Source organism: Gallus gallus, chromosome 6 (assembly GCF_016699485.2).
Source record: "Gallus gallus isolate bGalGal1 chromosome 6, bGalGal1.mat.broiler.GRCg7b, whole genome shotgun sequence".
Taxonomy (NCBI): Eukaryota; Metazoa; Chordata; class Aves; order Galliformes; family Phasianidae; genus Gallus; species Gallus gallus.
This window is the reverse complement of record NC_052537.1, coordinates 26,551,308-26,568,644: the sequence shown is the minus strand read 5'-3', so window position 1 is coordinate 26,568,644 and position 17,337 is coordinate 26,551,308. Positions and strand designations below refer to the sequence as shown.

The 17,337-nt window shown below is 41.4% G+C and overlaps 1 protein-coding gene across 11 annotated transcripts in view; it reads right to left on the bottom strand.

Moving 5' to 3' along the window:
• The window catches only part of ADD3 (adducin 3 (gamma)), an 87,536-nt gene that overhangs the window by 32,825 nt on the left and 37,374 nt on the right, over nucleotides 1-17,337 (bottom strand). For 3 of the 11 annotated variants that reach the window (XM_046942675.1, XM_015288533.4, XM_025151427.3), the window contains one exon: nucleotides 12,582-12,629. The exons of the other annotated variants lie outside the window; for them this stretch is intronic. The gene's annotated coding sequence lies outside the window, so the exon portion shown is untranslated. The remainder of the gene's footprint in view (nucleotides 1-12,581; nucleotides 12,630-17,337) is intronic. 11 annotated transcript variants of the gene reach the window in all.

Below are 17,337 nucleotides of genomic sequence, written 5' to 3'. Positions count from 1 at the left end.
TAAAATGGAATTCATCACTCCTTATGCAGACTGACATAGAGGTACAGATTGAAAAATGAAGTTAGTTATGGAATTTTTTAATTTTTTTTTTTAAATCCCACTGATTGACACCAGCCTGGAGAGCACCATTTGGAGCAATGAAGGCTGCTTGGCAATCTGTGCGAGCCCTCCTCGTTCACTGGTACAACATGTGACATTAGATCATAGAGAAAAATCTTACGGATCCCAGGGCACATCAAAAGTCTTCTTGATTTACGACAGTTTGATTATTCTGAGAAATGCCAAGGCCAAAACAGCTGCCTCCAGGGTTTGGATGGGGGGTCAGAGGCTGTGACGATGGGCAACCCCAATGATCGACACGAGGCAACTGCTGGATTTCACAAATGGTCTTGGGGATGGCAGCACGTGGCCAAACCTTTTTATAGCCCAAACCTCTGGAGTTCACCCTCTTCACACCAAGCCCTGACCTTTCCTATCACCGATGCATGAGCGGCAGCTCAGCAAGGACCTGATGACCACGCACTGACCCTACAGCGAGGAAGGGGAAACCTGGCCAACAGCTGATCTCAGCAGGGACATCTGTAATTGGAGACACGGTGAGACTGCCAGGCCTTCGACCATAAAGTCTTCAAGACAAACTGTATCTTTATTTATGTTATGCACCACACCCTACGTGATTCCTCCAGTTCACCTCAGGATCTCTGAATCACTCCACTATAAATTTTAAATAGGGAGTAACAAGGGAAATAGGGAAGCCATATTAATAGACTGATCCCATCTCAATCATGTAAAGTAAACTGGCTAACTTCTCCAAAAAAAAAAAAAAAGACATTGTGCTGACCTGTACATATATTTCCAGGTTAAACAGAAAACAACAGCACTTAAAAAAAGCTGATTTATATGTGGTATAGTAAAAAATTAAGAATATTTTAGATAACACAACGGCATATACTTATTTCACGTATGGAGAACAGGCATAGAGAGAATGATCATACATATGTGTGTGTGTGTGTGACTATATATATACACACATAGTATTTAAAAATAGTAATTTTAGAGATCAATGAAAGCATGGAACAAGTGACGGCAGCCAGCCCCAGGCTGGACTATGCGGCAGGCACACCGTCACTATGAGAAGCATGGAAAAATACCTAGGCATTTCTCTAGAATAAAGGTAGAGATTCATCCTAGTAAATGCTCTACAAAAGAGAGCTACAGATTGAAGAAAGAAGGTACTGTCAGTGTAACAGCTTATATTATCCACTGGAGAGCATGGGGGAAAAACAAAGAAATAAACAAAACCTGTAATACACTATTCCCAAAGTATGCTGGCATTGTCTTTTCTTGTCCCATTCAGCCTCCAAAGGATCTTTTCTCTTCATTACTGGAAAGAGTTTTGCCTCACCTTATGGTACAAATTTTCTCCTTCTTGCTCCATTTGCAACCACAAATTAAATGTTAATCCATGTTAAAATATAACCAGAAGAAAGTTAACAAACACAAAGCATTTAATTGAGGTTGTCAAATACACACAAAAATCTCATCTGTAGAGGTCTTAACTTGATAAGCACACCTTATGATACAATTTTCCACACTTTCTTGTCTGGTTTGAGGTGATCTCACCCTTCTCAACTCCCATTTCAGCTCTCCAGCTCTCCAAACGCCATCCCCAGCAATGCCAGCACATCGGTCCATGAATTGGATACCAAAACAGAACAGGGTTAAAGATAATTTGGGAGAGGATGGCAAGAGAAAGTACGGAGCAGAAGAAGGCCACATGGAGGTGGAGAGGGCAGCCAGGACCTCCTTTAGGAAAGTTCAAACAACAGCTATACTTAATTAGCTGATTCAAAGCATCTTGCTTTAATTATCCTTCTCTGGGAAATCCCTAGTACATATGGAGGTGCAGGAACACTTCTGCTTTTACTCACATTTCTAACACCGTCTTCAGCTGGCTTCAAAATAATTAAAAAAAAAAACACAACAAAAAACTTGACTAGTAAATCAAATGAGTTTCCACTGCAGTCCAAGTTTTACCTACATAAATATGCACATTAATCTCAACCGACTTGGCCCACATTTGACCTGCTTCTTGTCTTTGGCACCTTCTGCTAACAGTGCTAGAAGAGCAAATTGAATTTAGAGAGGCAAAGGTCTTATATACCTTCAGGAATGGAAAATTACTCAGCTGAATTTCAAGGCAGCCAGTCTGAAGTCAAATGGTCATTTTGAACTTCGCCACAGCACTGAACAGAGGAACAGATGTGCCCAGAGCAGCAGCCAGCACACCCCTAATGAGTGCTGAAGATTTATTACCAAAGGCTTTGGTAGGACAGTGAGGGATGCAGTGTATCAGTGTTCAGCACAGTATTCTTTAGGACATCAAAAGCAGAATGTATAAATACTTCAATATTAGGTTACTACTATTTACCAGTTCAAGCAAGCACTTCCCTACTTTAATTCCATAATTCTCCTTCTCCATCATCACTTGCGAGCACTGAAAGTCTGGATAAAATAGGAGATGCTGAACAAAGTACTCCAACATCACAGCAAGGAGTCGCTCTGCATACTACACACAGTACTGGAGACAGGCAAATATCTGCAGCAGTTGTTTCTGGAGTGCAAAAGCAGCCCGAAAGCAAGAACTTGAAATTTACACCATCTTCTCTTTCACGTAAGTAGTTGCACGAACCCAGAATACAACTGGCAGATTTTGAGGTCTAATGAGAAGCCAGACCAACGTACCAGCGACAGAACTTCCTAACATCCAAGGCGGCACCACAAACAACTTCTCAAGATGCTTACTTTCTACTAAAACACCATCATGCAAACGAAGAAGAACTGCTTCTTGGCTTCTGTTAGAGAAGGAAGACAGGCTCTTAGGATGAGCCACAGCACCAGCAACTGGGATGTGCAGTGTCCGAGACCAGGTCAGGGTCATACATGCAGTGTGACAGATGCTCCTGATACTCCTTCCCCAAGCAATTCTTCCATTTCTGACTTCACCTACCTTTTGGTTTATAGTTTCAAGAACATTCTTAAGCAAATAAATACATTAGATGGATCCATCTGTTAGGTCCAAAGATTTCAAGATAAGGTATTATGAAAAACCTCATAAAATAACTACGAAGTTGTTTTATTTGCATTTTCTAACCTCATTTGTGTACCTACCCTGAAAAACGATATTTGTCTGTTTGCAATTAAACCTGCTTACGTCTATGCTGAAAGCCAGGATCAGGAGCGTAACCCCTGGGCAGGGAGTTCAGAATCTGTGAGTACAGAGAGGTGGGGGCACATTCTTCTCTCAGTTATATTGTTATGAATCAAAAGCAAACAATTTAGAATTCAGTCAACAATCACTGCAGAAATGTCACTGTAATCTTACCTCTGGCAATGCTTGTTTTGAACATTTGAGAAACGCCTGGAAATCATCCCAGGTAAACGTGGTATTTTACTTTAAGCTTTTGGAAAATTAATGAGAATACAAAAATGATGGGAAGGACACAGATTACACCTGCTTGAAAAGTGAAAGAACTCATATTTTCTATGGCTTTCAGTCATCTTGTTCACTTATATCTCAGGTCGTTTTAAATATCTGCAAAAACCTGACACTGTTTTTGTTTTCATCAAGGAATTAGAAGCCCCCGTAGTAATGTAGGAACATGCCAGAAAATACCACAAAAGCTGTTTAATCAAGAACTGAACAATAATAGGTGATTAGATGCCTGCCAAAGGCTGCATTCACAACAGCACCCACAGACGTGCTGGAATGCTGCATCAAGCACTGTGCCCGTGCTGGAACTCATCCCCTGCTCCAAAAGGAAGAGCTGTCTGCAGGAGGGATGTGGTCTCCATAGTCTGGTCTGAAAGGCTTCTCAAGGGGTAACAGAGGATGCTTCTTTTGCAGCCAGACCGAATTTAGACATTTTCTCTTTAATTAAGATGCGTACTTCTGGCTTGCTAAACTGTTGCATTATTTTGGGCAGTGAGACAAGCAGAATTTCTGTTTTTTATCCTAATTACCAGGTGGCATTTTCAGCGTGCATAGGAGTAAGTGTATGCAGTGCCAGTGTTGGGCTGTTGTGAGTTCCTTTTTTATCCCCTAGCACATAGCTATAGGATTTTGGTTTCTGCCTTACTCATCAGTATTGCGCTGTCTCAGTGATAAATGACCAAAATGGCTCACTTAGAACTGCAAAGCAGTCAGAAAGAACTGAAGGAAAGTATGCAAAGTGTTGTGCTGAATGAACAGACTTTGTCCTGTCACTTCTGGCTTCAAGCTCAGGAAGTTGAGATCTGTAATGAAAAACACTCCTACCTGGTGCACGGCCCTCCTTCAGAGCAATTGTATGACACTTGAAGATCGGTTTTCATTATGTGTATCCTATGTTCATTCTCATGTAACACTGAAAGTGCTTTTTGTAATCAGGTGATTTGAACTACAAGACCAGTGGTTCCTCAAACTCTACAATGGGTGGAACTACTCCAACTGGTCTATTCTTTTATTTTTCTTTTTTGAAGTTATTCTCAACTGTCATACTAATGAGGCATCAGATACAAAGCTTTGCTTTCAGTAATTATATATGCAATACCCAAAATGACAGAACATGCAAGAAAGAATGATAACTAAGAAAACAAACCCACCCTTTCCTGGTCTCTCCTTCTGTAGAGCAGCAAGTAATGCAGCATGCCCTACCGCCCAAAGGTATGCAGCAGCTCTCCAACCTAACAGCACATCTCACCCCTTCATTCTGGATCAGAAACTACTGCCCACTACAGTAACTACTCTAAGACAGCTGACAGAATATTATTTTCATCCACATATGGGACACACACAAGGAAAAGTAATTACCAAGCGCTGCCTCATTTATTATGACAGCACAAATGGTATTTTTTTTAATTTTTTTTTTTTTTTTCAAAACTATGTTGTTTGGAAATGCAATCAATGCCTTCAGGTTACTTGCTTGCATTAGATATACTCCTAAGAGGTTTTGTACATTTTGCAGTAAAATATAAAACACTTTAAAAGTGAGACATTAAATTTTCTCTGCTAATTTTGAGTTGGATTATATCCACTTTAATTGACTGACCTTTTCTCACTGCTCTATGAACAGATGGAATGAATAACTTTACACCTCTCTGGAAGCTCAGCAGAGAATCCTACATCTTTATCTTCTAACCAGACATCAACTTATGTTATGTGTCAGAGAATTATTCTCTACATTTGTACGAAGGCTGGCTTAAAGCAGCCAGCAGGTTCAGAAGCTATGTGGCAGGAATGAGTATGTGCACAGACACTGTGATCACAGAAGACCTTGAGATGAGCATCATGCAGCTACCTGGACTTCTTGCTGACACACAACATGAACCCAGACATCAGTGCAGAACCCAGTTCAGGCAAAAAACAACAACAAAAATCAGCAAGCCCATTATAATTAAGCTTAACATATGAATGAGGATACTGAACACAATTTTGCAAACAGGGAGCATCCAGAGGGAATCTGGAAAACCGTATCAATGAGCCAATATTCATATTTCCTTTAATAATTAATAACATTTGTGCCGTCTTTGTGGAGGTAGCATTTCCTGAAATGTGAGCAAACACTGCAATAGATGTGTTTGGAAGTTGACATTTGTAGTGTAAAGGCAGCATGAACCATCAAAGCATACTGAACAGCATTAAAACCGGTGTCTATAAATAGCAGAGGTTCACACTTCAGAGAAGGGACAAGCACCCAAAATTCTTCAACAAGTGCCACTGAATGATGACCTCAGACAGTTGGTTCTACCTGGACAACTAAAGCACTGAACAGAATGGGGAAACATAAGAGAAGAACAGCTTGAAGGTGTTTCTTTTCAGACCCTGTTCTTCCATTTACAATTGCATCATTATCACCGACAAAAAGATAAATCATATCATGATATTTGAGTGATTCCATGTTTAAAAAAAAACCCTCATTATTATTCTAGAAGCTCATCTGACCTCAGCACAACCACGACAAACATTCAGTTAAAAAAAAAAATCTGAAAAAAATGAGAGTATCAGTTAAGAAATATAACTGCTGTGAAACATTAAAGGAGAATACAAAAGGGCCTCTACAATAGTATAACCTTTGCCTCTGTATGCTAGCATCACAGTTTACACAGTTTCCATGGAAACTCTCTGCAAACATATGAATGTTCTGGTTGCGTTAGATGCTGAACAGAAAATCCTTTGTGACCATTCCGGAGGGCCATGGCCAGTGCCAACCTCCCAGTGAAATAATGCCCCTCACTATGCCTTGCCCAGCAGGCTCATGACATACTCACTCACATGGTACAGCTGCTGCCACAGCTTGTTTTTCCACATCTCAGAAAAAGAGATGTACATTGGAACTTTTAAATGTTTCTTCCTGCATGGAGGGCCTGCTTTGCCCCTGCCAAGTCCCCAGGACCGGACCCTCGGATGCAACCCAAGAGCCGTAAAACCAGGGCACTGACTGAGAGACTTGCAGCGGGCTCCAAGTCAGGGCACCGAGGAATATATTTACATAATGAGGAGGCAGCTGCCCAAAGTGAACGCCACAATTCTTCATTATTAAACATCTTGAGAAAAGCAAATTAAAACAAACAAAACAACAGCACAGAGACGGGACATTCTCAGGATGCAACAGGTGTAACAGTCCAGAAAAAAAAAAAAAAAAACCTAGATTCATCACATTATTCCTTCATTGTGGACAGATCAACTGATCTGCACATCACTTGGAGTCACAGAATGGCTCAGGTCAGCAGGGACCACTGGGTCCACGTGATCCAACCCCGGCTTAAGCAGGGACATTTAAACACACTGTCCAGTACCATATATAAGCAGATGAACAGCTCATGTACTGGATGGACTTCTCCTGCAACAGAGGCAGAAAAACTTCATCCAAGAAAGCAGAAATCTCAACAGAAGGACGGGTCTCTGCTTCTGGTAGTCAAGGGTGTGTACTTAAGAGAAAGCTGAGGGACCCACAGCACTTGTTTCTATTTCATATAGGAGGAGCTACAGTCAAACATCTAAACGTTGTCCTGCACATCCTCAAAGTGCACACCTCCTCTGCAGTTATAAATACTGCAATCAGCACCAAGGTAAAAGCACATCTCCTGATGTGAATTAATAGTGCACCTTCAAGAGGTGCACCTAGCTGGGCAGCACTTTGATTCTAGACTGAATTTTGTATTCTTATTTCTCTGAATCTGAGCACGTGGACAGCAGAGCGAGTTTGGCTCCAATTTCTGAGGTATCAGTGGTGTCACTCATCAGATTGCATACAGATGTGTCCAGTCTGTAGCAGGACAAGGTCTCCAAAGGCTGCATTCAGAACACAAGCCTGCAGGCAGCGCGGGGAGGTTAGAGCCTCACTGCCTGAAAGTGGGTGAAACGGGAAAGGCCGACACATTTTAGCCTGTAAACATGTACTTTTGTGATCAAGCCATTTTCAGCCGCTACTCAAGTCCCAGCGTCAGAAATCAGTAACAGTTTTGTGCTGAGTTCCACACAACGAAGACAGATTTTGCACCGTGAAGAAAACCACACTCTTGCTTTGCCTCCACCCTCGATTTGCACGTTTATTTTTGTCCCCTTACAACAGGAAGCTCTGGCAGGAAGCTCCCAAAGTTCAGGCGGACACCACCCACCCGCCCCACACCCGGGCCTACATGCACTGCTACCACCTTCCTCCCGCCCAGCCCGCTCCTCCCTTCAGCACCACCTGCAGAACAGAGTAAACATTGGGTCAGCCCTAGCTCTGGCTGTTCCCCTGCTTTAATAACCCATTGTTCGCCTGTGGTTGTCTCAGCGAGATAAACCACCAACAGGCAGCATCTCCAGAGGGGAAGTGCCGTCCCACGCATGTCACGGGGTGCAAGCCCAGGGCTGGGCTTTGTGGGGGGCAGCCCCATGAGTGAGTCCATTGCACAAACATCTGCCTGGCCTAGCAGCTCAAGCCATTTCTAACAGGCTTAAAGCCATAACTGCCCCATATTTACTCCTCAGTGTGGGCTGGATGGGGCCTGTTGAGGCGCATGCCATCACCCTGCCTTCCGTTGTGACCTACGTTAGCACCAGGCTATGAGTAATGGTGGCTGCAGGTAAGGCTGAAGTACAGAAGGTGATCACAAAGCATATTTAACCATAGGAGAAAAGAGACAATGGGCAGAGAAATTAATCCAACCATACAGGAAATGATAAAAATCAAGAAGTCACTCATTTAATATTTTCCTCATATCCTCATGTCCAATAAGGAAGTGCACTGAACATAGTTTACATCCCACTAATGAGACATCCAATCGCCCAGAAGAAAGCAATAATGAACACGAGCTCTGTTTCCACCAAATCTACCAGAAAGATTTTTAAGGGTCTGCTTTCCCACTGACACAAACACATGACTCCCATTAGCCTTAATAAAGGAAGGCTGCATTCAATGAGAGAGTAATTTCCCAGGACTGCAAAACCAAACTGTGGCAGGACTGAGACACAGGAGAGACTGCTAAGAGAAGTTGTCTCTCACAAAACCATACTGACAGACCAAATTCTTTCACAATTTTCCCATGAATTTCTTCAGCTTTTGTTAAGTGTTTTACGCTTTAGGCCAGGGAAAATATTATGGACTTTTCTTATGCCAAAATTATGGAAAAACAAATTAGATAGTGGAATGCTTAGCTCATTTTTAGACTGAACAGCATATAACCTAAAAAAATGCACTTTTTGTTTACTTTAATCTTAATGCATTGTCCCTGTATACTATTTTTGACTCTGTAATATGTTAAATCTTGCTCCTGTAACAATGCAAATTTGTTGACAGGATGGTAGGTTAAAGTTTATCTTTCAGGCTGCTTCCCTTGCACCAGTCAGAGAAATCTAGTTATGTCAATTTATGTCCCTCTCAGTGCTCACTGAGGCGAGGAAACAGAGTGGAATGCCAGAATGTGGAAACAATGCATAAAACTAATGCCAGCACCCGATGAAGCATCCGATACTTCAGCTATGCTCTGTGTGCCCTCGTGAGACTTTGAGATTAGTACTTTGCATCTCAAAACTGCATTAAAAAAGCCTTCATTTCAGATGTTGAAAGTACATCTAACCTTCTAATAGCAGAAAGTTTATTTTTGGGTCTTTTTTCTCCAGTTCAAATTTGGGAATTCAAAAAATGAGTGCTTTTCTTTTCCTTTCCTCCCCTGACACCAGAAAATTCAATTTGATAAGCAACATAAAAAAATATTTCAACACATGTTTTCCATAAGAAACCTATTTGGTGTAATCTACGACATTCAATACAACTATAGTACACATCAGTGAAGGCTGCTTCATGCACTCTCCTGTAACTTTACATGAGAACAGATTCCTCTACTATCTCTTAGAGAAGCAGCTATTACAGGAGAATATCTAGTTTGTTACTACTTAAACACATGACAGGAGTCTAGTGGCACATATACTCACAGAATCCCAACTGCTTTGTTATAATAAACCAAGATAAGGAACTGCAGTGCAACAACTGCTACAGCTGTGTGACTGGTACAGTGCCATATTGTAGAGCCACATATCAAAAATGCGTCTTGCAAATGAAATCAAAATTAGCTACCTATTTGTGCTCAGCTGTTAAGAAACTTATTTGTTAAAATTATAATCTGTAAGGCCAGTACAGCAAACCACAGTACCGTGCCATAGTACAACCAGCCCTGTGCTAGTGTGGCTCTGGCACACACTTGAAATACAGCACCCCAGTCCTGCAGAGGTTGGTGCTCCAGTCTGCTTGAATGGAAGCAAAATCAGATTCCATACGCCTCAAAAAAAAAAAAAAATAATAATAACATGCAGAATAACTGAGGCAAACAGAGAACAGCTGGTTTAAAGGTAGATACCAGCTTCAGCAAAAAACCTTAATCAAAATGAAATCATAACTCACCAGCCATGTCGTTGCTCTAGAAATAAAGATCACAAAAACGTGAAATAGAAGACAACGAAAATACAAGACAACTTTCTGCAGCTTCCATCCCCAACTGTTCTGTCAAATACACAATAGCAATAGCACAAAGCATCTTTATGACAGGAATAAAAGACTCTTTAAATGCTCCTTTTATTTTTTATTGAATGAACGCGCTCTTACACATAGCTCATGGAACGACAGCTCGAGCACCAGCACTGCCAAATCATGTATTTGATTAGTCAGCTAGAGCATGCAAGTTACACGCAGAACAACCTAAAACATGTATTAATTGCATATAACGTGGCAAGTCAGCTGTTTGATCAGAAGACTGAATTTGCAGCATTCTGAGACATACAGTCATTGTTAAGGTTAAAAAACAGTCAGTGAGTGTTTCAACACAACCGACACAACACTTCTCAGCTCACAGTCACTGGCAAAAAAAACCTCAAACCAAACCAAAAGGGTGTTCAGACCCAAACCCACAGACTCCTCCCAACAAGTGCTGGGTTTGGGGTGGTTTGCCCTTGTCATAGAGTCACAACTTGTCGCTGATGCTGCTTCTCCTTTCAGGAGGCACCGCACACCATGCCACGCCACACCTCCCCATCAATCGAAGAGATACCATCAGATGAGGCACTTCCAGGGAAATCCTCTCCTACTGAATGTTTGAGTTTACTCATAGGTGGAAAAAAAAAAACCCCACTCCGTTGGACTCACAAACATGAACTCCTTCACAGTTTGCATCGTGCCACCGTATCACGTAACCCACAGGCAAGTGCAGCCACAGACTCTCCAGATCAAGATGTTCTCTGGAAGATAAAATTACACTGCCCATCTATTCTATCTGTTGTTAAAACTCTTCTTTTGACACTTGTAATCTCTCAGACAGAAAAGCACAAGATTAAAGCGCGTTCGGAAACACAGGGCATGAAGCCAGAGCAGAAACCAACCGAAGGGTCTCCAACCCTTGTTTCAGCAGCCCTTGTACTGGAAGGGAAACTAAAAGCGCTGCTCTCATGCGTTGCATGGTGCCTTGAAGAGGACATAAACATGTTATTCGCCATAAAAACAAGTGCAGCTCTTTAATTTCTTAAATATTTACCACTCAGATATAATACAGTATAAAACTCAGAGCTGTGCTCCTGATGCTTGGACCTTTCTGTCAAAACACGTATTGACATAAGACCTCCTAGTGAAAACACTTCAAAATGCTGTCACACTTTTGTTTCGAAGTACAGATCTGTCTTCCCTTCCCCCTCCAGCCACCCACTCTTCCAAACAAGTAAGTAATCCAACCTCGCACAGGAATTTTAATTGTTTCCATAACTCCTATCACCTGCCAAAAAAGTGCTTAGTATGACAGAGATTGGACAGGGTGCCTCTGCTGCATATATATATTTACAATATAAGCATGCATATATATACACGCACACACACACGTATATATATATGAATATGACTTACATAGCAGTTAACTTCTGCATAGCTGTAAAGACCAGAAGACTTTGTAATACCCAGCCTTACTCTCTGAAGTGGCAACCATGGCTGGAGCACACTCAACTCTTGGGCTCAGATTTACAGCCAAGTTACTACAGCTCAACTTCCTGCCTCCTACATGAGCCAGGCTTGGTGCGCTGTCTCCTTGCACAGCATTAGCCATGACAGATCCTAATTAGCAGTAGCATGAGAGGCTAAACTAAGACATACACTGCAGTGTTTCTTGCAAGTGAAGTGCAGTCCCACAGATCTCCCAACAGCCTCCAAGAGTTTGGCTGATGTGGGTACCAGGCTGGGACGCCTGACTCCTTCCAAGAGTTGTGCAACTTCTTACATTTTATTTTTATTCTTTTAATTTTAAGATCTCGGTCTGTCAACCCTTCCTCACACCACACAACATCTCTTACCACAAATAACAGCCCTGGTTTCAGTGGGACCTTGAAAATACTCATCTTGTGGCAGGAGTAATTGCACAACGCAAGCTTGTAAGGATATTTTCAGCATATCCATACAGCTTCATTTGTTTAGGTTTTTTTTGGATCAGATCTGAAGTAAAAAACACCACAACATTTCTCTAGCATTTGTTTAAACAAATAATTCACTTTTTATATCACGCTCTTTATGAATTTATGACATGTGATTACTGTACCTCAGTAAAAACCTAAGGATCACTGTAGTTATTTAGGCAAAAGTGCTTTTGTTACTGGAGCTTATAGAAGTTCTCTTGGGTAAATTGCAAACCACAGTTAATTTGCTAATAGGGGAGGCCTAACAGTTTCCATAAAACAAAAGCGCATTTAGAACAGTTTAATAAGCAAGAGGAAAAATATCTCTGGGATTTACAGAGCTAACGGCTACTAAGTCGTTATCTTCAACGACAGATACACATTTTTTCCACTTATGTTAAAACTAAAACCAACGTGCTGCAGCTTCTGACACTTCTGGTGTTCAGAAACTACTTTTGACAGCATCCTTTGATTTGTGATGGGTGGTTTGTTTTTGAATTGTTACTGGCTAGGTGAAGCCTTGAGGCAGACATGCAGCACTGCTGATAATGTGTGTTTTCCAGCCCTGTGATAAATTTCCCATAGCTGCCAGGCTGCAACCTGATGATTTTCAACAGTTTGACTGTCTCACCTTTGGTCACAGCAGCATCAGTCCATCTGATGTATTAGCTCTTGGACTCTAGATGGAAGACAAACATTATTAGCACTGACTAGTTTCAATTGAAAACTCCTCTACTGCTTCATTGCAGACAGCACCACATCTTGTGTTCAAAAAGCCAAATCTCACTGAAGAGACATTTCAAGCTGGAAGCCCAGTCAGAAATGATTTTTGGAAGGTGCAGTCAGAATTTCGATGCTGATGTTATTTCGCAAACAAACCCAAAGGAACACACACATTTCAGCACCTTTGCATCACTACCACCAAGGTCTATATTGTTTTCAAAGTCTACAAAATCAGCCTTTCACAGCTGCAAAGGAAGTGACACAGGAAGAACAACGCAGGCAGCATATATCAGCAATAATTCCGTCCACTGCTGTCCAGCTGTGTGCACAGGGAGGAATTGAGCTGCTTCCTCTCCCTGAGCTGCCATTCAGGCATTAGGAACGTGTGTGTTATGGCATGGGGCTGGAGGAGGGCACAGACACAGTGGCCAGCCCAGCGTGACCACTCACAGCCTGCTCTCTTCTCAAACAGGACTCACACGTGCATTGCTAAAAAGCATGTAAGATGTCTCTCAGAAATAAAGACCACAATTCTGTAGTTGAAATGAGGTGCGATGTTTTGGGCTAGAGTGACTAAGGCTGAAATTCAGATGCAGCGCGAGCTCCACGCCTGCATACGACTCATACCCCAAAATAGACCCAAGGGTGACTGTAGTTGTGGGTTTGAAGTGGTGCACAACTCTCACATGTGCTACACACCGAGGATTTCACGGGGAAAGAATGCAAAAGGTGTTTAGAAAATCCATAGCTTCCCCAGTCAGCCACAGTGTGAGGAAGCTACAGCTACTCATGCTGTGAATGAGTTCACATGAATGGCCAGATGTGTGCCACATACGTTACTCAAGTATGGGGGGTGCTCAATGGTGCCTAGAAAAACCTACATCCCGTAGGGGCTGAGGACAAGGACTGACCTTGCCAGGTGAATTACCTCGCCTCACATATAGCGGTAACAGCTCAAGAGTCACTGGTGATGATTTAATATTTTCTTCTGAATTTAAATCAGAACCAAAGTTGCCCAGCAACTAAAACTTCCCGGCCTGAAAGGAAAATTCCCAAATCCTGAAGTAATCGAGCTCTTATTCATCATTCACATGATGCATGAGCTACAGAAACCTAACACTGTCACATTCAACACCCATGTTCACAAATTCACAAAGTCCTTGAGGGGGATTCTTTTTGCTTAAGTTTAGATGTTTACAAACATTTGAATTACTTGTCTAAGTCTTCCTTCAGGCTGCAATGAATCATTTTCTAGAATTTGCTGGCTGTACTGACTAGACATAAATTGTAACAGAACTCAGAAGTTGACATCCATATTGCTGCCATCCTAAGTTACGCAAGACGAGTGCTGCTCTAACACACCAGCAGGGTACATGCAAGACAGGAAAAATGTAGCAAGAAGAGATCGCTTAGTCAAATATCAGAGAAAAGAAAAAAAAAAGGTAACAAATGGTGGTTTTTAAAACAAGAACTCATTAAATTCTTGCAATTCACGCAGCAGCGCAGGCAGGGCATTTTGGCATGTGTTTTTGCATGCTCCTCACTAACTTCAGGGGGTATTGATCCACTCAAGAAGCCCTATTACATACTGATTTTCTGCATTGCGACACCAAGCAATGTGAAAAGAGCGCACAGCAGATACCAAGCAAATACTGAGATCTGGCAATGGTGGTGTGAATGTAGATGTACAGATAAAATATGCTGTGAGAAAATGTCACCAGCACAAACAGGCTTTCAGAATATCAAGTGCAGGAGTTGCTAACGTAACAGGCACTAAGTGAAAATACATCCGATTCCTTAAAAAACTGTAAGTCACTAAAGATGCCAACAAGCAGGAAAGAGAGCAGGAAGAAAGGGAAGATGAGGATGGATGGGCAAACAATAATTAAAGCTGTAGTGTTCTTGTGGTCAAAATATATGTTTATTTGATTAGGAAACTGTATTTCCATAAAGAGTACTACAGAGCAAATAAGCTTAGGAGGAAATGGTGCCTAATGAGTTCCATAAAAGATTTTTAAAGCAACTGTAACACTTTCCTTCTTGATCCCCACAAATGTTTGAAGTTAGCATACATCCCTAAGACTGAGTTTTCTTCATTTCAGTATTGCTCTCGTGAGAGAATAAATGAGCCAAAAAGTTAGCAAATGCATTACGCAGCTCACACTGCTAGACTTCAACATGGTGTTAAAATCTTTGCATTTCACTGTTAGAATGGCATGTAAATAAGCAAAGTGCTGGCCTGTACCAGAAATCCTTTAAAAAAATCATGGCAAAAGCAGAGTTAAAGCAACAACAAACCCACACATCCATCAACCCATTACAAACATCCTGACACACCGTTTGGTAAAAGCTAATTTAAACCCAAAACCTTACGCTACAGCTTAGATATTTTGGGCTGAATTGGTATGATTAATAGCAAGTATGGAACATTATAAATTATAGTGAAGATGAAAGGATTTCTGAATACTTTTCTGAAGCATGGAAGTTTATCAGCGCCCACCTACAAACATATGCTTTCTCCATATGACACAATGTGTGCAGGAAAACAATGGCGCACACTTGATGATTTATGTTTTAAAAAGACAGCATTAATGTATCTACAGTGCTTCTCCCTGTATCCTGGAAACCAGATTTGGTCAAGGAAAATGCTTCAGTGGGAGGAATGTGATCTCTTCTGTGGTTTTTCCCCATTTTACAATTCCTTGGTACAAAATTGGTACGTAGCCAAGCAATGGAGGAGAGAGCGTTTCTTCTGGTCTAGCAACCTGCCTTAATTCAAAGTCACCTCAACACCCGTAGCAATTGGACAGATCAATATGATGGGAAAAGCGTTACAACAAAAGTGTGATGATGGAAGGACCAACACAATAGAAAGGTGCTATAAAGGAAGGGAAGAAGATTGCTCACCCACATCAGAAGACTCAAAATTCGCAGGGGAAAGCTTCACCAAGGAGGAATCTCCAACCAGAGATCCTTCCCCACTGGCAGTCAGCCCATAAATGGGGTCTAAGAGAGGTGCAGCCAGGTTCCAACCCTTCCGGTCACACAGCTGAATTGCCTTCACCTGTGCTCCCAGGGCTGACGGGTCCTTTCCCCAGGTGCTCAATCAGTGGTTCAGGCCGTGACTCAACAGCTCCCATACACCATCACTGCAGTATTACCATTTTACACAGATCAATGTTGAGAGCTTTTTTCAGTTAATAATTTTTCAAACATTCACAGGTCATCAGCACCTCATCTACAGTCAATGAAATGCAAATCCTCCCTGCTTAGGTGGTAAATAGCTGGAAAGAAAAATCCCCACAACAGACAGCCTTGTTGCTTTGCGCAACTTTTTACTATTTCAAGGGAGATATAATTGGAACAATTGTATCAAACATCTCCTTCTGTTTAATCAGGTATTTTTCTCTCTGTAAAGCTCATTAAATGCATATTTTCTCTTTCAGTTCATGAATTTGTATGCATGCGCTAAACTATCAAAAAAGAGGTGTTTCTTTCTTACACAAACATTTACATGGAAAAAAATGTAAATGCATTCAGTCTATAAGCAAGATGAGACATCTTAGAGAGGCTGCATCCATGGAAGATCCAGTACAAAGATCCCAAGAATCCTTTCTCTTGAATCTTTGCACCAAACAAAGAAGACACAGCACCTTCTTTGTTTTGTATCCTCTTACCAAGAATCGAGCATCAGCAATCAAAAAAAACAAAAAACTAAACTAAACTAAAAATATCCTGTCTGACTCATGCCACTCACATCTGAAGACAGCAGAAAGAAACTTGGCAGATTTCATAGGGCTCTACTGACCATGCCACATCCACCACTTGCCACAAAAGCAAGTTTTACCTACATCTTGTGGTCAGGACTTGACCAAAATTCAACAAACATTCACATCTAAATATAGGTCTGCAGTCACAGACTTCAACCACATACTGGATAGTTAATGCACTCAACATAATACAGTTTATTTCAATCCACTGTTTCTTATGATCTAATTGTTTACTGACATCCACACATTGTACAAGAAGTTATGCTGTGGTACGGCATATTTTCTCTGGTCATCAAGTCCATATATTTTTCACAAAGATACACAATTGCAGAACAAATTGCTTTTTTTTGCATTTTATGATACTGGCAGTTTCAATTCTGCAAGCTGAAAGAGTGGAAGAAACCCAGCAACCTGCATGTCTTCTGTAAGCCTCAAGAGCATCCATCTATTTGATGTACTTGTTCCCTTTTCTCAAACCACAAGATAAGTGATGTAAGCCCACGTATTTACCAATTCCACAGTTTTTATTTGTTTGTAATGACACATACCAACTCACCTGCATAGACTGCTCTGTGGTACCCTATTTCTGGAATGCTTTTAAACTATTGAAATTGTGTTTGCCTATTTTCATGCCTCTGATCCTAATTTTAAAGAACAGATCACAGTTGCTAGAATAGCATTTTCACATGCAGTTACCAGCATTTCACAATGAAACTCATTCTCAAGATCCACCTGTAAAGTTTCTGCATGAAGACCTCTCGGGAAAGGCAACTTGGATATAAACCATTCGGCTTTCATTCTGCTCCTTATCTTCTCCAAGGCTTTCACACTTGGGCCATCTATCAGCTCTCCAGTCTGTCTGGCAGGATTTCTATTTCTGAAGCATTTGAAATG